General features: G+C 46.6%; 1 protein-coding gene, 1 long non-coding RNA gene and 1 pseudogene across 2 annotated transcripts in view; 2 read left to right on the plus strand and 1 right to left on the minus strand.

Moving 5' to 3' along the window:
• Positions 1–608: 608 nt before the first annotated feature.
• LOC116823701 (uncharacterized) lies at positions 609–16,269 on the minus strand. Its single transcript, XR_012657266.1, has 3 exons — positions 16,151–16,269; positions 8,337–9,018; positions 609–710 (listed from the first exon to the last, which is right to left on the minus strand). It is a non-coding gene; the product is annotated as an uncharacterized LOC116823701 (long non-coding RNA).
• Positions 5,821–5,978, plus strand: LOC142046165 (U4 spliceosomal RNA; annotated as a pseudogene).
• A 4,160-nt stretch (positions 16,270–20,429) lies between the features above and the next one.
• Positions 20,430–24,328, plus strand: part of DOP1B (DOP1 leucine zipper like protein B) — a 97,603-nt gene continuing 93,704 nt past the window's right edge. The window contains exon 1 of the mRNA XM_032778282.2: positions 20,430–20,499. The gene's annotated coding sequence lies outside the window, so the exon portion shown is untranslated. The remainder of the gene's footprint in view (positions 20,500–24,328) is intronic.

A 24,328-nucleotide genomic window follows, 5' to 3' on the forward strand; every position in this document is an offset into this window, starting at 1 on the left:
TGTGCCCCTAGGCACAGCATCTTCAGCACACCTCCTGCCTACAACTGACATTTGTGCTTTCTGTAAAAAATTAAAGGAAAAGAAATATAAATGATTATTTAAATACAGTAGAGCCTCAAAGATACAAACACCAGAGTTACGGAGTTATGGCAGCAGTGCAGACAAAAAAAAAAGGAAATACTGAACTGCCTCAAGGCTCGGCTTCAGCCACAGCGGGTTGGGGCTGCAGCTGCAGGGAGACAGGTTGGGGTTCCAAGCTTCCGACCCTCAAGAGTACCAGGGCTCAGTGCTTTAGACTGGGGAGAGCACTGGGGCTCGGGGTTCCAGCGCTGTGGCTCTGCTCCCAGTTTTAACCCTACGTGGGGTGCCAGGGCTCAGGGCTTTAGCTACCAGGTGAGCGCCGGTTTCAGCCCCAGCGCTCCCCTGGTAGCTAAAGCCCTGAGCACCCCCACACACACCCCACTGAAACTGGGAGTAGAGCCATGGGGAGCCCCAAGCCCCGGTGCCCCCTGTGGGGCTGAAGCCCCAACCCCAGTGGTCCCCCCATGCCCCCATCCAGAGATCTGGTGCCCCAAGAGTCAGAAGCCTCAACTCTCTCCCCCTGCCCTGACCCCCCACCACACCCTGCGGCTGCAACCCCAACCCCCCGCAAGTTGCTGAAGTCCGAAACCTCTTCTTCAGCGTTACGGAACATTCCAGAGTTACCATAACTTTGGGTACGTCTACACTGCACGATTATTTCGAAGTAGTTTAAACCGATATTACGAAACTGATGTTATAAAATCGGTTTTGCGCGTCCACAATGCGATCACAAAATCGATTGCTTGTGTCCATGGTCCAAGGCTACCATCGATTTCAGGAGCGGTGCACTGTGGGTAGCTGTTCCTCAGCTATCCCATAGTTCCCACTTCCGAGAAGTGCTGCAGTGACCGCTCTGGACAGCAATCTGAACTCGGATGCAGCGTGCAGGTAAACAGGAAAAAGCCCCGCGAACTTTTGAATGCTTTCTGCTTGCCCAGCGTGGAGCTCTGATCAGCACGGCTGGCGATGCAGTCTCAAATCAAAAAGAGCTCCAGCATGGACCGTACGGGAGATACTAGGTCTGACGCTGTATGGGGAGACAAATCTGTTGTATCCAGCTCCGTTACAGAACACGAACGCCAAAGCGTTTGAATAAAACTGCAGGATACACAGCGGCTATGACAAGCGTAACGGGAAGCCAGAGACTCCAAATGGACGCTCATGAAGGGAGGGAGGGGGTACTGAGGACTCCAGCTATCCCACAGTCCACAGCAGTCTATGAAAATTATTTGCATTATTGCAGAGCTCCCAATGTCTGTAGGGTCAAACACACGTGTCTGGCGTGGTTCAGGAACAGCTCTCAGTTTCTTTCCCCCCCTCCACAACGTGAAAAAAAAGGGTAAGAAATCATTCCTTGACTACTTCTTATGTCACCCTATGTGTACTGATGCTGCTGGTAAGACGGGACACTACAGCACTGAAGAGCAGTATCTGCTCCTCCTCTCTGGTGGTAGACAGTTCTGCAGACCTGCCCACCATCCAGGAGAACCGCCTAATGCTCAACATCGGGCAGCAAACATTGCTACCGCTAGCAGTAGATAGGACAGAACAGCTAATAACAAGCTTAATCATTGAACTTGGGGCTCAAATTTTTGCAATCACATTGGGATTGACTTGCTTGGCAATGAGTCAATTCCTCCCTTATGGTATCTAAAATAAAGTCCATTCTGCCTGGACTGTCATAGCCCTGGGAGGCTGCCTCCAAGTGCCTCCCCCCCCGACATCATTTTCTCTCACATAACAAGTCTCTGTTTCTTATTCTGGTATTCCTTAAACTACAGGCTGAGCAAGTGCCGGATGGTGGTAGAATGTTGCATGTGCATTTGGCCGTTTAAAGGGTCGCTGGCGATCATTACTTACTCGCTCAGACCTCAGCCAAACCAATGTCCCGCTTGCTATTGCTGCTTGCTGTGTGCTCCACAATCTTTGTGAGACTAAGGGGGAGACATTTATGGCTGGGGGGAGGCTGAGGCAAATCACCTGGCCGCTGAGTACGAGCAGCCAGAGACCAGGGCGATTAGAAGAGCACACCTGGAGGCGCTGCGCATCAGAGAAGCCTTGAAAACGAGTTTCAGCACGGCCCAGGGTACGGTGTGACTCTGTTTGCTTCCCCTTGATGAACCCTCCGCACTTGATGGACTTATTCAGTGTAAGCAACCCCCTCCCCCTTTTCATTACAGGTTGGCGAAGGAAATAAATTCTGTATCGTTTAAAAATCATTTATTATTCATTAAAAGTAATTATGCATCTGTTAAAAATCATGAGTTTTTCCTTACTAGATTTCCCTGTAAGCAACCCACCCCCCCTTTCGATGTATTCTGTATTACAAAGGAACTATAAAAAAAGGCAGAGAATTAGGAAGGTGTCCCTGCTGCTGTGCTTTGGAAGGAGGGGGAAGGGAAAGGCTTAAGCACATTGTAGCGTAATTACAGCCTTTTCCTTGAACTCTGCAGGGGTGTGGAGGAGTAGGCGGGTGCAGAAAGCCTTCCCCCACGCGTTCTTACACGTCTGGGTGAGGGAGATATGGGACGTGGGCTTGCAGGGAGGTTATACAGGGGCTGCAGTGGCACTCTGCTACTGTGCTGCTCTTCCTGAAGAGCTCCACCATGCGTTGGAGGATTTCAGTTTGAGAACGCAGCAGATCCAGCGTTGCTTCTCTCCAACGCTGGTCTTCCTGCCTAGCCCTCTCAGATCGTTCACTGGCATCTTTCCTGTACTTTGCTACCACATCCTTCCAATCATCATTCTGTTTATCCCTCTCATTGCGTGTTACTTCAATAATTTCTGTGAACATTTCATCTCGCGTCTTCTTCTTCCTCCGCCGTATCACAGCACGCCCTCTCGTGATGGCATAGGGACTTCAGAGAAATGTGCAGCTGCATGGGGAAGGCAAACCAGGGTGATAAGTATGTGGAAAGATACCTTTTACAGAGCAATGATAGTACTCTTTCACATAGAACACTATCCACCTTACAGAGCACATGTGATCTCTATACAAGGTCGCATTTTGTATCGTTTAAATATTCAGTGTCTGTGTGACTGGTGTGGCACACACACAGACGCAGGTACGGCCAACCGTACGTCCACGCGGCGATGGTAAGTGAGGCTTTAAAATTTTGACTTCTCCGCCGTTCATATACACAGTGATCTATATGATGCCTTGCTCCTGTTAAGAGGAACCTGCAAAGCCCAAACCCCCCTCTTTCACATCCACCAACAGCGCATGGCTCCTATCATATACGATCGCTGCTAGTGATCACCCTACATCACCCCCCGCAGCGCGTTGCTGGTAGCAGGGAAGAATCCTGCTTGCCAGACGCTGAAAACTCGTCGCTATCCCTCCTCCCATCCCCCCCCGCTCTGGCCAGTAGCAAAATCGCCATGTCTGCCCCTATTTACATTCCTGATGTTCTACAAGGTAACAATGGATGATATCTCTCTCCTGACAATAGCACCGCAGGAGGCAGATCGTTTGTTTATGCAATGCCTTCAGTGCAATGCCTTCAATGCCTGCAGTACCAAATGTCTTGCAAAATGCATGGCGTTGAAAAGTTACCTACTATGGGGGAACGGAGAAGGCTGTCTTGGCCAGAAATGTTCTCATATAGCATAAGGGTTTTTGAGTTCCTCCACGATCGATTCATGGAGATTAATTTGGAGGATTTTCGCTCCATCCCCAGACATGTTAACGAATTTTCCTGTAACAGTAATGGCTGCGACTGCAGCAAAAGCCCTGGTGTCAATGCGATCTAAAAAACCGTCTTGTTTTAATCCGTGTTTGGTACAGAATGAAGGGACACTTACCGGAGGTCGCTTCCATGGCTTCACTGTCTGGGCTTCTCGCTTGGGAGCGCAGGACTGTAATTCTTGGGTCTCAAAAAGATCCTGGCTGTTGGGGTTTACGGACTGCTGTGTGCTATCACCACGGTCATCTTCATCCTCAAATTCGTCTCCATCTTCCCCCTCGGCTACATCCTCAGAAACACTTGATATTTCAATCCCAAAGTCTGAATCCACGGACAGGGGTGGGGCACTGGTAGCGCTGAACCCCAAAATTGCATGTAGTTCAGCATAGAAGCGGCATGTTTTCGGCTCAGAGCCTGACCTTCCGTTTGCTTCTCTGGCTTTCTGGTAACCCTGTCTAAGTTCCTTCACTTTCACTCGGCACTGAAGGGAGTCTCTGCTGTGCCCTTTATCAGCCATAGACTTTGAAATTCTTTCAAAAACTTTTTCATTTCGTCTTTTGGAACGCAGTGCTGTGAGCACTGAGTCCTCACCCCAGATAGCGATCAGATCCAGAACCTCCTGTGTGGTCCAAGCTGGCGCTCTTCTTCGATTATCAGGAGACTGCATTGTGACGAGTGCAAATGAGCTCTGTGTGGTCACCTGTGTGTGTGCTGACCCTCACGGTGGACAATCAGGAAATGGAATTCAAAAGTTCGCGGGGATTCAGGCTTTTTCCTGTTTACCTGGCCAGTGCATCACAGTTTAGTGTCCGATGCTATCATGAGTGCCCCTGTGACAATGGTTCTGAAACCCAAATTGGGAGTGGCTCACTTGGGGCAGAGTCAATCGCTCCCTTCTGGTTTCTAAAAATTGAGTATGTCCTGCCTGGACTGTCATAGCCACGACTGCCTGCCTCCAAGTGCCCCCCCCCCGTTTATGTCACGAATAAGTCTATGTTTCTTATTCTTGTATTCCTCACGACTGCATGACAGAAATGGGGGGTGGCCCTGCCACGGTAGCTGCAGAGGGTTGGGAGAGAGTGAAGCAATGGGTGCGGTTCTTGCAGGGGAACCCCTGTTAATACAGCCAGAGTAGCTGCGCTCTTCTAATACACTTGACTCTTCCTTCAGAGGAGTAGCCGTGTTAGTCTGGATCTGTAAAAGCAGCAGAGAATCCTGTGGCACCTTATAGACTAACAGACATCTGTTAGTCTATAAGGTGCCACAGGATTCTCTGCTGCTTTGACTCTTCTTGTAGTCAGGACTGACTCTATTTTTAGACAGCATAAGGGAGGGATTGACTCAGTGGCCAGTGAGTCAATCCCAAGTTTGCTTTTGCGTTGCGCCCCCGGCTGATTTTAGCCAGGGGCACTCATGATAGCAGCGGACAGTTCAGAGAAGGAGAGATAACCGTCATGTCATTGCCAGTTTTCTCTGGCAGTAGACGGTACAGAACGACTGGTAACCATCTCTGCTATCATTGCAAAAGCAATTGAATGCTGGTGTGTAGCGCTCGAGTGTCGCCTCTGTCTCCACGGCATCTAGTACACAAATGGTGACGGGAAAAACAAAAAGCCGACGGTCTCTAGTGCTGCCGTGCTATTGTTTCTGCAAGGGCAATCCAGGAGAAAAATGTGCGAAAGGACTGTCTGCTGATGTTTTCCGGAGCAAGGAATGACTGACGACATTTACCCAGAACCCCCCGTGACCATTAACATTAGCATCAGGGGCCGGGGATCATGGAGGACGGAAAGGGGGTGCTGAGAGGACTCCCGCTATCCCACAGTCCTCAGCAGTCTCTTAAAACTATTTGCATTCTTGGCTTAGCGCCCAGTGTCTGTAGCTTACAACACGGTGTCTCTTATGGTTCACGGAACAGCTATTCAGTTTCCTTCCCCTACCCCAGCACGAGAAATGAAAGTTAAATAAAGCAATCCTTGAGTACTTACAATGTCACCCTCTTTGTACTGAATGCTACTGATAGAGGCGAATCTGCAGCACTGAAGAGCATTAGAGCTTTGCACAGTGGCAGTATCATAACCAATGAAGTTAATCTGAGGTGTGATTATTGCTACTTGAAAATCTGCTCCTTTCCTGGTGGTAGATGGTACAGTACTACTAGAAACAGCAGAAACTGTTACCATCTCCCCTCTTTTTGTTACACTCACCAGTAAATGGGACAGAACGGATAATAACCCTGTGTAAATTTTTGAAAGGAAAATGGGGATTAACTCACTTGGGACTGAGTCAATCCTGCCCTTTACGGTTAATAAAAATAGAGTCAGTCCAGACAAGAATAGGATACAGTGTATTAAAATCAGTGTAGCACAGCGCAGCTGCTCCGCGTCAGTATTCACAGAGGGAGCCGCTGCAAGTAACGCAACGTTGCTTCCCACCTACCTGGGCTACCACAGCAGTGCCCCCCCACCCATTGTTGGCATGATGTTATGAAGAATGCATGAATAAGAATCACAGAGTAGTTACTGAGATCAAATGAGGGGGAGGAGCCACCATGGGCTATGACAGTCCATGCAGTTCAGAATCTTTTCTTTACGCAGAGAGGAAGGGGTCTGATGAAGCTCAGCCCCCAGGTGATAAGATGAAGACAGTTACCAGGCGTTCTGTACCATCCACTGTCAGAAAAAGGGAGTCATTCCCATTTTCACCCCGGAGCCCCCGGCCACACTCAGCCAGGAGCACTCACTGGGCAGCCGTCTACCCCTGGGGAGGGGCAGAGGAGCGGATACTGCTCTTCACCGCAGCAGCATCGCGTCTGCCAGCAGCATTCAGTACACAGAGGGTGACATTTACAGTACTCAAGGAATTATTTATTTCACTTTTTTTTACCGTGCTGGAGGGGGAAAAAACTGACGAGCTGTTCCGTGAACCACGCAAGACACCGTGTATTACGCTGCAGACATTGGGCGCGCAGCCAAAAATGCAAATAGTTTTCAGAGACCGCTGTGGAGACTGGTAGCTGTAGTCCTCATTACCCCCTCCCTCCCTCCATGACCATCCGTTTGAGTGTCTGGCTTCCCGTTACTGTTGTCACGCACCGCTGTGTATCCTGTAGTTTATTTTTCAAAGGCTTTGGCATTTCCTGTTCTTTAACGGAGCTCTGATAAAAGAGATTTGTCTCACCATACAGCGATAACATCTGCTATCTCCCGTAAGGTTCAATGCAGGAGATACTTTTGCATTTGAACTGCATCGCCACCCGTGGTGATCAGAGCTGGACACGTGAAAGCAGGAAATGTCACTGTAAAGCTCTCGGGATTTCCCTGTTTACCGGCACTCCGCATCCGAGTTCGGATTGCGGACCAGAGCGGTCAGTGGTGCACTGTCCTGCCTAGAATAATAGGCAAGTGTAACAGAGATCCAGTGTATCAGAGAGCACAGGTGCTCCGTGTCAGTATTCACAGGGGTTGCCCCTGCAAGAAGCGCACCCGTTGCTTTCCTCCTCCCTCAACCTTCCTGGGCTACCGTGTCATTCCCCCCCCGTTTGTGTCATGAAGTATTAAGGAATACCAGAATAAGAAACAGAGACTTGTTAGTGAGAGAAAATGATGTCGGGGGGGGGAGGCACTTGGAGGCAGCCTCCCGGGGCTATGACAGTCCAGGCAGAATGGACTCTATTTTTAGATACCATAAGGGAGGAATTGACTCATTGCCAAGCGAGTCAATCCCAAATGTGATTGCAAAAATTTGAGCCCCAAGTTTCAATGATTAAGCTTGTTATTAGCCGTTCTGTCCTATCTACTGCTAGCGGTAGCAATGTTGCCCTCGATGTTGAGCATTTAGGCGGTTCTCCTGGATGGTGGGCAGGTCTGCAGAACTGTCTACCACCAGAGAGGAGGAGCAGATACTGCTCTTCAGTGCTGTAGCGTCCCGTCTACCAGCAGCATTCAGTACACATAGGGTGACATAGAAAGTAGTCAAGGAATGATTTCTTACCCTTTTTTTTCACGTTGTGGAGGGGGGGAAAGAAACTGAGGAGCTGTTCCCTGAACCACGCCAGACACTGTGTTTGACCCTACAGAGCAATAGCTGCTCTCCTCTCTCTCTGCCGTTTGCAGTTCATGTTTCATATAGTCAGCACGAGAGTAGACGTCGATGGTGTGTTACACGGTCAGGATACCATGGTCTCAGGTCCATGATGCTGCTGCATTCGGTAGGGTTGCTCAATGCACTCCGCAAAAAGGCGCCAAAGGTTGTCTGCTGCCCTCCAAAGGAGGGTGAGGCTGTACCCAGCACCACCCGGGCAATGTTTTCTGCCCCATCAGGCACTGTGCTCTCAACGCACTCTGGGATGCCGCCCGGAGGCCAATAACGTCGATTTCCGTCCACACGAACCCTAATCCGAGTTATCACTATCGATTTTAGCGCTACTCCTCTCGTTTGGGAGGAGTTCCGAAATCGATTTAAGGAGGCGGTTAACTCGATATTAAGGACGACGTCGTGTGAACGGATACAGCGTTAAATCGGTATATCAGCCATTAAACCAATTTAAAGTCGCAGTGTAGACCTGGCCTTTGAGGTTCTACTCTACTAACCTAACTTTTAGGCGCCCCTAGAACACCAGCACCCCTGGGCACATGCCTACTGTGCCTAATTAGAAATCTGGCCCTGCATGTAACCCCCACATACCACCCATGATATCATTATGAAAACACATAGACGTACTACCAGACTTTTTAAAAAGTAATTACAACATATTGTAAACAGTCAACAAAGTTTAATGAGTCCTTAATTTTGCTTATTCAGGGGATGCAGTATTTTAGTTGCTAGCTTCTGTTGAAATGCTTGGTCATGGTCCCACAGCATATCTGTCAGCTTGATTTCTGACTAACATAGCAATTTCAAACAGTCCACTTTCCAGGCCAGTCCTGTTAATTTTTTTCAGTGCAGTTTCCCCATCCCCACCTTGGCAGTTTTACACATTTTAAATTATACCTTATTGTCCAGAAAGTTTTTTCAACAGTTCTAAACCATATTCCAACAAATTTTAGTGGGCACAGTCGTTTAGGTAACTGTAGATTGGTAAAATTTAATAACACTGACATAAATAAACTGAACATTTTTGTACAATATTTCCTAAACCATTTGGATGGCACTTTCAAATAGGATTTTGGTGGTTGGGTTTCACTCCATCTTACATTCAGTGATTTTCCCGGGTGCTGGATTGGTTTCTGCTTTTGTGGCACACAGCCACCTGAAAAACAAAATACAACCTATTGTGGGTCCTCTTTGGAGCCCTTATTGGATTTGAATTAAGTACCAATTCTTGTTTATATTTCTTTTACCCCCCCCCTTTACTGAGTAAATTGCATGTGTAATAGAAATGTATATTCCTTTCATAATTTAACCCTCTACTTTTTACTTGCTATAACATATTAGGCATATCAAGGTCATTATATATTATACATATTATTACTATTATTAATAATTACTTTTCTTCTGCAGCTCTTTTAGCTGTTCCTTTATTACTGAAAAAGGATACAGGGTCTCTTCCCCATAATCCTGGGTGTGGCTGCCCTTTAAGTCCCTAGTTTTATTAACTAATTTGTTTTTAACATTTACAACTTACTTTTACAACATTTAACATTTTTTAAATTATTAAGACACCCCAAGTGTTAACTAACAAAATTAAGGCTGCCAGGAAATACTGGCTGCCGCCCAAAGACTGTCTGTGTCAGCTTTGCAAACCTTGAATGAAAGATTCAGATGGATTTTTAGTGGAATCTTTTGAAAGCCAATTCTGTTTACATGTACATTTTACGTTTTCTTTTTAAATAGATGCTTTCTTAAATTCTGAGGTCCCTTGCTATGTTGTATTTATGAACGTTTATTATGAGAGACCAAATAAATATTTTAAACTTGCTTGGTTTAGCCTTGCCAGCTGACCCTTTGAACTTCCTTCTTTTCTAAAATGGCTTTATAGTCCTGACGTTTTCCTTTTGTAATGTGCATGTTATGACACATTTAAGTTGCTTACATTTCTGAACCCTTTTGCCAGGTTGAGTCGGCAGCAACAAGAGTTTACATCTCTAAACTGCCATGTTCATATTTATATAAAGCTTTGAATCAGGGCTGTCAATCACAATTAATGCAAGTGATTAACACAAAACTAATTAACTAGAATTAAAAAGTCATAATTAATCTCAGTTTTAATCGCACTGTTGAACAATAATAGAATACCAATTTAAATTACAAAGTGCTCACTTTATATTATTACAAATATTTGCACTGTAAAAAAGATAAAAGAATAATATTTTTCAGTTCACTAGATACAAGTCCACTCGGTCTTACTTCTTGTTCAATCAATCTCTAAGACAAACAAGTTTGTTTACATTTATGGGAGGTAATATTGCCTGCTTCTTATTTACAGTGTCACCAGAAAATGAGAACTGGCATTCACATGGCACTTTTGTAGCTGGCATTGCAAGGTATTTATGTACCAGATATGCTAAACATTCAGATGCCTCTTCATGCTTCCACTTGTAGGCGCTAAAGATTTACATTGTTTTGTTTTGAGTTCAGTTATGTTAAAAAAATAATTCTACATTTGTAAGTTATACTTTCACAATAAAGAGATTGCTCTACAGTACTTGTATGAGATGACTTGAAAAATATTGTCTTTTTTTGCACTGCAAATATTTATAATAAAAAATAATAACATAAAGTGAGCACTATACACTTTGTATTTTGTGTTGTAATTGAAATCAATACATTTAAAAAGGTAGAAAAACATCCAACAGTGTTTATAATACATTTAAATTGATATTCTGTTATTGTTTAATAGTATATCAAACTGCAATTAATTGTGACTATTATTTTTAATCTCACAATTGTGTTTTTTTTTTAATTGTTTGACAGCCCTATTTTAAATAAGTTCTTCACAGGCAAGATAACTTTTTTGGCCTGGGCTTATAACTGTTGTATCCTAGTACGTTTTGGTTTACTGCTGTTTTCTCTCCCTTATTTTTCTTCTGTATCTAAGTTCAGACGGTAGTAAGATCCCTGTTTTTCTGGCAGGCAATTCCAACTGCTGTTTCATTTATTTTTTCCCTTTAACTTAGCACTACAATTTATTACCTCCCTTTTCTGTGCCAACATTACATTGCTACTAGTACCTTTGGAAGCAGTTCAGCCACACAGAAATCGCTATTTCCTTTAGTGAGTTCAGCTCAGTCGTCTATAGTAAGCCAATTTCAGTCAGATTGTCTCTGTACTTGCCACAACTAGCACAATTGCTCCTTTACAGACTCATTGGGAAGGGTCCATTTCCTTCAAAGGGGCTGTCAAGGCTTCTCGGGGGTGGGAAAAGCACATGCTATAGTCCTGGTAGTTATCACCACTGACCTCTCCTTTGCATAGTTTGTTTGATTGCTAAAGATTTCACCAGGCAGGACTGCACCATGTTATACTGCCATAACTGGCTTTCATTCTCAAACCAAGCACTCTCTTTTCTTTAACACTTTTACTCTTCAACATTTCCCCAACCCCGACTGTTCAGTTCCCTTGGAACTCTGCAACGTTAATTTGTGCAAAAGCTCCTTTAAGTCCTCACTTTTTTTCCTTAAATCACTTACTTATCTCCCAAAGTGACACATGTCTCAGCTAGGGTGACCAGATGCCCCAATTTTATAGGGACAGTCCTGATTTTTGGGTCTTTTTCTTATATTATCCCCCCAGCCCCTGTCCTGATTTTTCACACTTGCTGTCTGGTCACCCTAGTCTCAACTGAATTCTTTTGGTGGCTCTAAACTTATTTTTTATGTTTTTTGCATTTATTTCTTAATTTAGTGCACTTTGGAAAGCTGTACTCCCTAAATCAGAGGTAGGCAAACTACAGCCCATGGGATGGATCCAGCCCACCAGCCATTTTAATCCGGCCCTCAAGCTCCTTCTGGGGAGTGGAATCTGGGGCTTGCCCTGTTCCAGCACTCCAGCTGCGGCACAGGGTCAGGGGCCGCTCCATACAGTTCCCGGAAGCAGTGGCATGGCCCCCCTCCGGCGCTCCAATGGGAGATGCAGGGCAGTGCCTGCTGATGGGGTAGACTGCAGAGGTGCCTAGCTGCAGCTCCACATAGGACCCCAAGAAGGGACATGCTGCTGCTTCCAGTAGCCACTTGAGGTAAGCGCCAGACCATTATCAGGGCAGGCTCATATTCAGAAGAGATCAAAGATCCGTTTTGTGCCTCCCTTTTGAAATGTGCACTCCTTGGCTGTAGCTGAAGCTCTGAGCCATAGTCTTCATCGACTCTTAGAAAGGTAAGACCGGAAGGGAATTTGAGAGGTCATATAGCCCGTTCCCCATGATAAGGCAGCACCTAACATACCTTCCTAGCCTATCTCTGACAGGTGGTTGTCCAACCTGTTCTTAAAAACATCCAATGATGGGGATTTCACAACCTTCATTGGAAGCCTGTTCCAGTGCTTAACTATCATTATACTTAGAAAGTTTTTCCTAATATCGAACCTAAGTCCTCCTTGCTGCAGATTAAGCTGATTATTTCTTGTTCTACCTTCTGTGGATACAGAGAACAACTGATCACCATCCCCTGTAACAGCCTTCAACATATTTGAAGATTGTTATCAGTTTCCCTTAATTTGTTAGTAAGAGTGTTTGAGCCACAGAGATCTTCCTCAGGTCCATCATGACCTGAGGAAGAGCTCTGTGTGGCCTGAAAGCTTGTCTCTCTCACCAGCAGAAATTGATCCAATAAAAGATGTTACCTCACCATCTCATATCCTGGGACCAACACAGCTACAATTACCTAGCATATATCAGGTTCCCTCTCAGTCTTCCTTTCTCAAGACTAAACATGCCTGGCGTTTTAACTTTTCCTCATAAGTCAGGATTTCTAAACCTTTTATTATTTTTATAGCTTGCCTCTGGACTCTCTCCAATCTGTCCATGTCTTTTTAAAAGTGTGGCACCCTAAAGTGGACACAGTACTCCAGCTTAGGCCTCACCAGTCCCAACAGAGCAGAACATTTAACTACTGTGTCTTAGATATGACACTCCTATTAACACTCTCCAGAATTATATTAGCCTTTTTCACAACTGCATCACTTTGTTGACTCATTCAATTTGTGATCCACTACAACCACCAGAACTGTTTTGGCAGCATTGCTTAGCCAGTTATTCCCCATTCTGTAGTTGTGCATTTGATTTTTCCTTCTTAAGTGTAGTTTTGTAGTTTAGGGAATTTAATTTTTGTTGATTTCAATTCTTCAATTTATCAAAATTTTTTTGAATTCTAATCCTGTCCTCCAAAGTGATTGCAACCTCTCCCAGTTTGGTGTCATCTGCAAATGTATTCTTTAGAATCTTGTTTGTTTTTATATTTTATCGTTAGGACCATTTGTCCAGAAACTCTTCTATTTAGCTTTATGCAAGGCTATTTCACTCTTTCATCTTAATGATAGATGTGTTATTTGAGATCAATCACTTTTCTTTCTCCTTTATTCTAAAATTATACAGTATTTTGTCAATAATTGAAATATGGCATTTTCCCTATTATAACCACAGTAGTAAATATATCAAATGTCATGAGTGTTTTGGCATTTGCAAGTTGCAGCCAAGGTCAGCAGCAGAAATTTCGCAGTGATACAATCACTAAGGAGCAGCTAGTGAAGCTTATGGAAAACATTTGTGGAAGATATTGTACCAAGAATGGAGTACATGAGAAGGAGTGCTGGCCCCATACTGCCTACCTACAGTATGTCTGAAATTGGAATTGTAGTATTGTCCAAGACTCAAGCCAGAATGATGAATGAGAAAAAGAAATTTGACAGAATTCTTAATGCTGACTGCCCCAGATGGCTGAAGACTGATTTGATAGGTCTGAATGCTCCTAAAACTCCAGATGAGGGAGCTCAGAATGCTGTATATTTAGCTGTTTTACCCTCCAAGACTGATACGCTCCATCGGCAGTTGATTAGTGAAAAAATAGTTCATATATGGTGACTTTTTGTGTGTCATATGCATGTAAAAGTTAGATTATGAATTGGATAGTGGCTTTGGGTGGGTATGGAAGGGAGGGAGCAAGGAGCTTCTTTACGTCCTTTTCCCTTCAAATTCCTTAGGGGCCAGCCACACTGGTGGTGGGCATTGCAAGTACTATGCTTATCTAGTTCCAACCCCAGCATTAGAATCTCCAAAAGCATTGTAGATCAGAGACATTCCCCTTTGCACTAGCTGGAGGAGCTGAGTTGCTGTGGGAGAATGCCTTTTCAAAGTGTGCTTGGACTGCTAGCCCAAATTTTCTCAGGGACTGCAGTTGCTGCATGTTTCTCTCTCACCCCCTTCACCCTTACACAGGCCCTGGCTTAAATCCACAGTGTGGGTTAATGTTTGTAAAGAATTAAGTTTTGGACATGAATGTTGCTATATGAAAGGTAAATATTATTGGAGAATTCAACTAGACATTAATAGATTAACACTACAAGATAAGTAATCAAATATTATCAGTGTAACCAGGTCTCCATGAATTGGCTCGATATCAATGTGTATATACATTTTACATGTGATTATTTGTTTATTTTTTAAATACGCTTGAGACTTACAATGTTTTATGTAAGATTTATCTCAAATTGTTTGGATCAACTTCTACCAAAATGTACAGAAGGGAAGTACAAAATGTGTATATGAATGAAATAAAATTAAGTGGCAAGGCTGATGTAGTGAGTTACTTGGGAGTTAAGTTCCCTGGCCATTGTTGTGCTGGCACTCTCCCATGTAGGGACCTTGTAGGGATATGGCAGTTGAAAGGTTGGGGGCATACTGGAACAGGAGGTGATGTGGATCCATAAAGAGCTGTTGCAATGCAAACAGCTTAAGTTAGAGTAGCCTTGGAGGCTGGTCTGAACTGTTATGAAATAGGTATGTTCCTGACTGGATCCAGAATTCTGGAGGTGCAAAGGTGACAGAAAGGCCACTCAACCCATTGGTCCTTCCTAGGCTTCACCACTTGCAAGGTGCTGCCTGCACTTGGCCTTTTTAGGCACTATTGGCAAGCCAGCAAGCATCCAGCCTTGTTTTAGAGTAGCGGTTCTACACTTTTCCGTCAGGTACCCCAGGACCAGCTCCAGGCACCAGCTAAGGAAGCAGGTGCTTGGGGCGGCCAATACAAAGGGGCAGCACTCCGTCCGCTATTGGGACAGCCCATCCAGGGTCTTCAGCGGGAATTTGGGGGCGGGTCCCTCAGTTCCTCTCTTCCTTTTTGAGCTGCTGCCGAAGGGCTGCTGAAGAGGAAGAGAGGGAGCGAAGGACCCACCATTGAACTGCTGCCGAAGAATGGAGTGGCGCGATTGAGCTGCCACAGAAGAGCCGCCGATCGGCTTTTTTTTTTTTTTTGCCACTTGGGGAGGCAGAAAACCTAGAGCTGGCCTGGGGTACCCCCATCTCATGAGAGAGGCAGAGCCTCTTCTGGACATGCTCTCCTCCTCACACTTCACTGTTGGGTTCTCAGAAATGTTTCCTTCAGCAAGCCAATGGAAATGGCACTGGACTTCTGTGGGCCACAGACCGCAGTTTAAGAACAGCTCATGTGGAGCTTACCTGTGAGTAGGTCAACTAAACAGGTGTTGATTTAAAGCAGTGATACTCAGACCTCAGTGGCTGAAGAGCCAAATTAGTGATCAACATTGCCCAAAAGAGTTACAGTAGTGTAAATTCATTGATTCATTTACTATAGTACTATATATTCATATTTAAACACTATGATGGGAGAAATAGCTCAGTGGTCTGAGTATTGGCCTTCTAAATCTAGGGTTGTGAGTTCAATTCTTGAGGGGCCAAAAATCTGTCTAGGGATTGGTCCCTCCTTTGACCACAGGGTTGGACTAGATGAGGTCCTCTCCAACCCCCTTATTCTATGACAAGGAAAATATTTAGTGTATAGATCAGAGAATAATATATTCTCACAAGAAAATGACTGACCAAATATGGTTATTTTATCATCTACAATTGGTTAATAACTTAGATTGGTTAATAATTAAATCACACAGTTTTTTAATATCATGTGCTGCAAAGAGCTGCAGGAGCCACTTCCAGTTCCCAAGTCTCAGTCTGAGTGTCACTGATTTAGGGTATGTCCACACTTGCTGAGTTTTTGCACTGTAAGTTTCACCAGTGATAGGGACCCAGTGAAAATAAAGCGCTAGTTTGTGTACTCACTTAGGGCATGTCTATACTTGCCATTTAAAGCGGAAACAGTCCCTTTTTTGCACAAAAACTATGGGACCATGTACACCTGCCAATGACTTTTTGCAGTGAAACTCAGAAGTTTCACCACAAAAAGGAAATCACCTCCACAGAGGCATACATCTCTTACCAGTGATGCTTTTCTGGTGATGTGCAAGTGAAGACACGTTCTTCCTGTTTACACAGCTTTTAGCCTCAGGAGGATATCCCAAAGTGCCTAGGTGACCACTTTGGTCAGCAGCTCTGTTGCTCTGCTGCCAGGTAAACAGACATCCACAGAAGGAAAATTACTTTTTATAGTGCTAATGAGCATAGGCACCAACTTTTCCTGGTGCCAGTGAGTGCTTGTGCACCCCCATCCTGGCCCCACCCCAACTCCACCCCTGCCCTGCCCCCATTCCATCCCCTTCCCCAAAGTCCTCACCCCAATTCCACCCCCTCTCTGCCCCTATCGGACTCTCTCCCCAAATCCCTGCCCCAGTCCCACTTCTTCCCGAAGCGTGCTGTGTTCTCCCTCCCCCTAGCACTTGCCGCCACAAAACAGCTGTCTCACAGCGGGAAGCACTGGGAGCTAGGGGGAAAAGCAGCGCGCTCAGGGAAGAGGCAGAGGCGAGCTGGGGTTGGGGGGGGCAGGGCACAGAGCTACTGGTAGGTATAGCAAAACAATTTTTCCCTATGGGTGCTCCGGGGCTGGAGCACCCACGGAGTCAGTGCCTATGCTAATGAGGCCAATTCAGGCAGGGTGGATGTGGCCCATTCCTAACAGTTGACAAGAAGGTGTGAGTATCTCTCCGCTATTCATCCCTTCCTGTCAACTGCTGGGAATAGGGCACCTCCACCCTGATTGAATTGGCCTCCTTAGCAGTGACACACACACCCCCACACACACACGGTAAGGCAACTCCTATCTTTCCATGTGCTGTAATCAGGGCCGGTGCAACCATTTAGGCGAACTAGGCGGTTGCCTAGGGTGCCAAGATTTGGGGGCACCAAAAAGTGGCACCCCCCCAAAATTTTTTAAATGGTTGCAGCGGCCGCTGCTGGATAGGTAGTGTGAGCTGCCAGCGGCAGCAGCTGCCTGCAGCCGGCAGCCCAGGGCGCCCCCGGGGTCAGGGAGCAGCCGCGACAGCCCAGCAGCCCAGGGCGCCCCCTGGGTCAGGGAGCCGCCGCGGCGGCCCAGCAGCCCAGGGCGCCTCCCGGGTCAGGGCGCCCCCGGGGTCTCAGCGGTGGTCTGGTGGAGCGGAGGAAGAAAGAGGACCCCAACGCTCATGCATTGTGCAAGGTAACCAAGTGCCTCCCCACAGGTTGGCCTCAGGTTCCTGTGCTCCTGCCCCCTTGGTCCTTGGCTGGTCCCTTTTCCTGCTCCCCTTGTGCCTGGACGCAGCCTGCGATCTGAGCTGCCCGGCCCCAGGCACCCCCCTGACCACCCCACCCCACAGCCCCTGACCGCCCAGCTCCGAGCTCAGTCCTTCTGAGCTGGAACGCCCCTCGACCCCCCCCCCTACAGCCTGACCCCACGCTCCGAGCTCAGTCTCCCTGAAGGCTGGAACCCCCTGCACCCCAATCCCCCCCAACAGCCCTGACCCAGCTCCAGGCCAGCCCTGCCTCCTCTTCCTCTAGCGTGGACACCCCCCTGACGCCCTTCCCCAACCAGCCCTGACCCCAGCTCCGAGCCCCAGCCTCCCCTGAGCTGGCACACCCCCCTGAACCCATCCCCCAACAGCCCTGACCCCCAGCTCCGAAGCCAGCCCTCTGAGCTGGCACCCCCTGACCCTTCTCCCACATCCCGAGCAGCCCCTGTATGTGGGCACCCTGAAGCTAGAGCCAGCTCCCACCCAGTCCCATGTTACCACATCACAATCACCAGACTGGCCCCATGTAATTCGCAAATGTTCATACCATTACGACTTTAATGTTTTGATTAAATATTGTATTAGTTATTTTTCAATATTAACAATTAATTTTTAGAATGTATTTCACTAGTGTATTTTTTACATTCCGAATCCATGTTCAATAGTATTGCCATTTTTATGGAAGGCGGCCCCCGTTTTCTGCTTTGCCCGGGCCCCCTGGTCCTTCTGGGCGGCCCTGTTGCCTTTTCAGCCCTGCTGCTTGTTTTGCTGCAACAGGCAGCCCAACCTGTGAGTGACCCCCCATAGCAGCTCCTGACGAAGTGCTTGGGGAATCTGCAGAAGGCGCGTCGATATTTGTTTGAGTTCTCTCCTCAATGGGGCTGTGTTCACTTTTGGTGCAGGACAGCAGTCTCCACAAGACTCTAGGCCAGCACCTTGCCTCAGTTTGTAGATTTGTAGTGCACCCCATCACCCTGTGCCAGTCTGGCACCGCTTTCCCCTCCCCAGTGCATACGCATCAAAAGTTGGATGGACTGGTTGGTTAGTTGTCATGCGTGCTTGGCGTGTAGAGACTATGAATGCTTTTCCTCTATGATGTTCTGTCCTGAGCACACTGGCCTGTTATGAGAGTGCTGTTAGGGACAGGTGTCTGTTTATGTATCCAGGCCAGTCTGCTTAGGTCTTCTTGGGGGGCGCTTTTCCATCCTGCTTTCAGTTGGTACATCTATGATGCTTGGTAGACATCTTGAAGACCATACTCTGACATGAGCATCTGGCATACATCGTTGATGCAAAGGCTCTTACAAAAAACCTTTCTAGTTTCAATTCTTGTTTCTCTTGTTTGTGGTTGACATATTGTTGGATCACATAATAGCCAACAACTTCAGGGCAAGATTTATATATAGTGAGTGCGTTAATCAACTTGGAGAACCCAGAAGTTTCTGTTGTGGGGCCGCAGACGCTGACGCAGCCTTTGAACTTATGTAGCTGCAAGTGAATTCGGAGGGTTGGATGTACCGGCACTTTTCTGACACCAGCATCCACTGCCGTAGAAAGAAGCGGAGCAGTACTATGAAGCAGATGACGAACCTATTTATGATCCGAAAGAAAAATTCAAGTGAACTTTACAATTTTCAGTCCTTGCACAGTTAATACAATTCGTGCAGAAAGAGTCCCATTGCTGCAGCACATTATTCAGTAATTTGGCCTTCAATATATGAGTGTTTTACCAGTTTGCAAAATAAATATACCCAACGCATTATGGAACATTGCTTGATCTGGAGAGCTTTGCAACATAGTAAATCCAAGAGTATTGATGCCCTTATGAACTTGATGCCGTGAATTGCAACTATTGCAAGGACAGTCCAAAGGAGTTCATCCCGCAAGATGTTTGAACTTTCTCTGGGAAATAAGCTGACAGATAGTTGTCCCTAAACAGTATTGCTCTTCGGCTCCTCTGACTCTCACCGTTTCTGCTGGCATGGCGAGACGAAGCTTCTCGAAGCTCAAGTTGATAACATCACATATTCGAACCTCAATGTTGCAACAAAGACTTGTTGGGCTATCTACCTTGTCACTAGAACATGACATTGCTCACAGCATTGACTTGGAGGAACTAGTTTCTAAATTTCCTAAACTTAAAGTGCGGAAACATAAATTCTAAATTATAACATGGTACTCTGTGACTGTGTATTGTGTATAATGTATGTGATTTGGGGGGATGGGGGGAGATGGAAGTTTTGCCTAGGGCACAAAATATCCTTGCACCGGCCCTGGCTGTAATATAGACCTGCCCACTTTATTTTTCACTCTATGCATCTGATGAAATCCATTTTAGCCCATGAAAGCTTATGCCCAAATAAATCTGTTAGTTTCTCAAAGGACTCCTTCTTGTTTTTGCTGATACAGACTAACAGGGCTACCGCTCTGAAACCTGACTCCCCAACGATCACTGCTTCAATGTGCTGGTTATGTCACTGCCGCTCATTTCAGCAGGCGCGTTGCTGTTGCTTGTGTTACAGGAACAACGCCCCTCTGCAAAGGTGACCTTGGCACCTGCTCCGCAACATGCACTACCCACCCCAGAGTGAGCTGGCGCGCAGAATCGGCGCTGGAAGCGGTATGAATGGGAGCTACCCCTCAGCAGCGTCCCCAGGGGCGGGCCCGGCTTTTGTGCAGCGGCAGTAGCGGGGCGCTCCGCTGCGCTTCCCCTCCTTCGCCGGCAGGTGGCGCCAGGCACACAGCCGTGGCTACTGGAATGTACCACTTACCCTGGCCCTACCGGGGGGGGTATACTTTCCTATGTAATCATCATGAATCCAGGCAGTTCCACATCCCAGACAAGGGGGAAGGACGGGGAGGGAAGGTGGACCGGACTTCCTCGTTTCCGGCGGCTGAAGCTCCCCCCTCCCCAGTCCAGAGTGGTATTTCCCGAGCAGGCCGCCTCGGAGCCGCCGGAGCTGGGCAGTGGGGCGGTTCCCGGGCGCAGGAGCGAGATCCCGCCCCGCCAGGTTACCATAGAAACGGAGGGACCACCCCCCCCGCTGGCCCCGCCCCGGGCAGAGACACGTCGCAGGGAAGTGGGAGCAGCGTCCGTGCCTCGCGGGAGCCGCCGCCGCCTCGTCAGGTGGGTCCCCGGGGCCCCTGCGTCGCGGCCCCCCCCCGCCCCCGGCTGCTCCCTGCAGTGCGGGAGCCACTTCCTTCCGCCACCCCCAGCCAGCCGCGGCCGGGACCCGCGGGGAGAGCGGGGTGTGCCGCCCCCGCCCTGCCAGCCGGTGCGAGGGTATCCGGGGGGAGAGTGAGAGTTGTGTATGTGTGTAGTCACCGCTGTGCGTGTGTGCAGCGCATCTCGGTGTGTCTGTGTGTGTGTGCAGCCCCGTGCTCTGGGTCTCCCCACGCCTCCAGCTGGCGGAACGGGCTGGATCATTCAGTGGTTGTTCTGCTCTGTTCATTCCTCTGAAGCACGTGGCACTGGGCACTGTCGGAAGACAGGATTTTGCGCTGCGTGGGTGGACCATTGGTTTGACCAAGTATGGCCAGTTTTGTGCGTGCAAACCTATGTATGAGAGTCAGGGGATCTGTGTGTGTGTTTCTGGGAGGAAGGATGTAGGTGTGCATATTCTAGTGCAGACTGTTGAGATGCCGCAGCTCACACCCTCCCCTCCCTGCAACATCAGCAGGCTGTTGTAACAGCTGTGGTCTTTGCCATAGTGCTTGGCTGGCAGATGCTGTGGAGGAGAGCTGTGGGGCCCTGTTTGCTGCATCGATGCTGCAGGGTCTTCTCCTCTTCCATGGTATCAGGTGTATCCGGGTGAACTTCTGCCCAAATCATGGTGTCCAGTCTGGCACCTGGGAAAATGGAGTCCCTGACTCCTGGTGTGAAAAACTGCCCTGCAGTCTGCACAGTGATGCGTGGTTGGAACTTTGCATATATGCTGTGTTGTCATTATTAATAGGGGAAATGGAAAGAGAACAGAGACATTTAAACCAAGTTGTGGTGTGTTTGGACAAAAACCCTCTTGTTTATCAAGCAAGCCTTTATCTGTAGGCATCAGCCAGAAGTATTAAAGGTGTACCTCAGGTTAAAAGTAATATTTTAAAACAAAACATATTTTTTTTGTCTGTCCTTCATCTGAGATAGACATTTCCTCCCATTTTTATCTAAATTACTTTATATAACTTATTCAGTCTATGTACTTTTTCATTTATCTTTAACATCCATTCTAGTAATGGAATGTAGGCTTCAGGATCACTGATAAAAAGTATTATTTAATTACTTGTTGCTGTCTGTATTTATACCTTCATTAAAATATTATTTTGCATTTATTAAAATTGAATGTAAATTTGTTGACATCTAGCTACACAACTCCAATTGACTTCAGAAATGTGTAGATCACTAAGAACAGAAAAACGGCTGTTCTGGGTCAGACTCAGACCAAAGGTCTGTCTAACCCAGTATCCTGTCAGGTGCCCCAGAGGGTATGAACAGAACAGGTAATCATCAAGTGATCCATCACCTGTTGCTGATTCCCAGCTTCTGGCAGAGGGCCATCATCCCTGCCCATCCTGGCTAATAGCCATCGATGGACCTGTCCTCCACAAGTTTGTCTGGTTATAGTAGGGTTCAAAAGAGTCTTGGCCTTCACAACATCCTCTGACAAAGAGTTCCACAGGTTGACTGTGTTTTGTGTGAAGAAATACTTCCTTTTGTTCGTTTTAAAGCTGCTGCCTATTAATTTCATTTGTTGACCCCCCTAGTTCTTGTGTTATGAGGAGTAAATAACATTTCCCTATTTACTTTCTCCACAAGACACATTACTGTACTTTAGGATAAATACTCTTATTATTTCTGAAATTGGCATGCATTGTGAAGGTACTTTATATAGGATGAGAGAGTGTTACTACTAAACATTAAGTACAAAAATGGATTATTGATGGCAAATGCTCTCAATGGAACAATAGGTACATCTTTATAATTAGAAAATTATTTGTGATTCCATGAAAACCAGTCACTGTTAAATGTGTTTATAATTTGATCATAAAGTGTCCGTCTGAATGAATTCCAATCCAAATCTACTCAGATGCAGTTTTATACCAGGAAAATTGTGCAGTTCTGCTGGTATAGCTGTGTCCATACTAGGTGTGTTTTGCTGGTATAGCTATTATTTGTAGTTTGTATTTTCTCTACCCCAGAGGACAGTGACACAGGATGCAGGACTGGAGTCACATTTAGTATATAGCAGTGCAGGCACCCTGATTCTAGTAGTTAAAGCTGGCTTTGCTATGTTTAGCATCACTCTAGACAATTCTAACTTCTAAATGATGTAATACAATGAGAGAGAGAGAGAGAATTGGGCCTGAAAAATATAAACCCTTAAAAAAAATAATTTAAGATTTATTTTGCATTCTTTATTTTAGGTAATAAATAAAGTTGCTTGCATATTATAAATCTGTGGGGTTATCTACACTTAAAACATTACAGCTGTGTCACTGTAATATTTCAGCATAAACACTAGCTACACTTATGGGAGGAATTATTCTGGCAATGTAGGTAATCCATCTCCCTGCTGTCTACCTGGGGACTTAGATTGGTTTAAATATGCTGTTCAGAGGTTTGAATTTTTCACACTCCTGAGTGATGTGTTTTGCTGACCTAGTTTTCTAGTGTAGACCAGGCCCAAGTATCCTAGTCATAGAATTTAAGGCCAGAAGGACTGCCAGATCATCTAGTCGGGCCTCTTGTATATCACAGGCTATAAACACAACCCAGCAATTGAAATTAGACCACGGTATTACAACTCCCAGATTAAACGGTTATATGCTCAGACTAAACTATTATGTGCCATAGGCAAAGGATAGGTGGGACCAAGTTGCACCAATGCCCATGGCCCCTGAATTAAATGAGATATACCCAGATGAATCTAGCAAGCAACCCACACACCTTATGCTCTAGAGGAAGGTGGAAAACTCTTAAGGTACTGTGAGTTTGACCTGGGGGAGAATTCCTTCCTGACCCCCCACATATGGTGGGTGATCAGTTGGACTCTGAGCATGTGAGCAAGAACCAGCCAGCCAGCCAGGCACTTGAGAAAGCGAATACTCAGTACCTCTTCAGAGTACTAGCCTCCTGCATCCAGTGTCCTGTTTCCAGCTGGTCATCTCTGATGCTTCAGAGGAAGGAGACCAAAAAAACAGACTGTTGAGGTGGAATAGAGGGAAATTGCTTCCTGACCTCTGCAGGTGACTGGTTGAAGCCCTGAAGCACGAGAATTTTAAGAACATCCAACTTGATTCAGAAGAGACACTTAAGACTGCTGAGCCTTGTCCGTCGTCTCCCCACCACCACCACCCCGGCCCCTGCCATTATCACAAACAACCCTATCATACAAGCCCACTCACAAACTTCTCCGGTCATAAAGTATCACTCCTGAATAGATGGCTTTGAAACAGCCTATGTCAGAGATAACTAGGGAACTTTTAAGGTGGAAGAGCAGGGTCCACATGGAGAGCTAGTACACAGCACACTGGAGTGCTGTAGATTTACATCCCAGCTTGCTGCACAGTAAGGGCATGGCTACACTTACATTTTTGCAGCGCTGGTAGTTACAGCTGTGGTCGCACAGCTGTGTAGGGCCAGCGCTGCAGTGTGTCCACATTTGCAGCATTTGCAGCGCTGTTGTGAGTGGTGCATTGTGGGCAGCTATCCCACAGAGCACCTCGTCCCATTTTGGCACTGTGGGTTGTGGGAAGGGGACGGAAGGGTCGGGTCATTCTGCTTCCTGTTCCAACGACCCGTGCTGCATCGCTCCCTTTTCAGCCGTTTGGTGCCATTGTGAGTCTGCCGTGTGATTTCAGTAAGAAATGGAGCCCGAGCTGCTGAGGACTTTGCTGATGAATGTTGCCAGCACATCACGTCTGGCAGTTGAGCTATTCCTTATGCTCCAAGTGACAGTGAG

This window comes from Chelonoidis abingdonii, chromosome 1 (assembly GCF_003597395.2).
Source record: "Chelonoidis abingdonii isolate Lonesome George chromosome 1, CheloAbing_2.0, whole genome shotgun sequence".
Lineage (NCBI taxonomy): Eukaryota > Metazoa > Chordata > Testudines > Testudinidae > Chelonoidis > Chelonoidis abingdonii.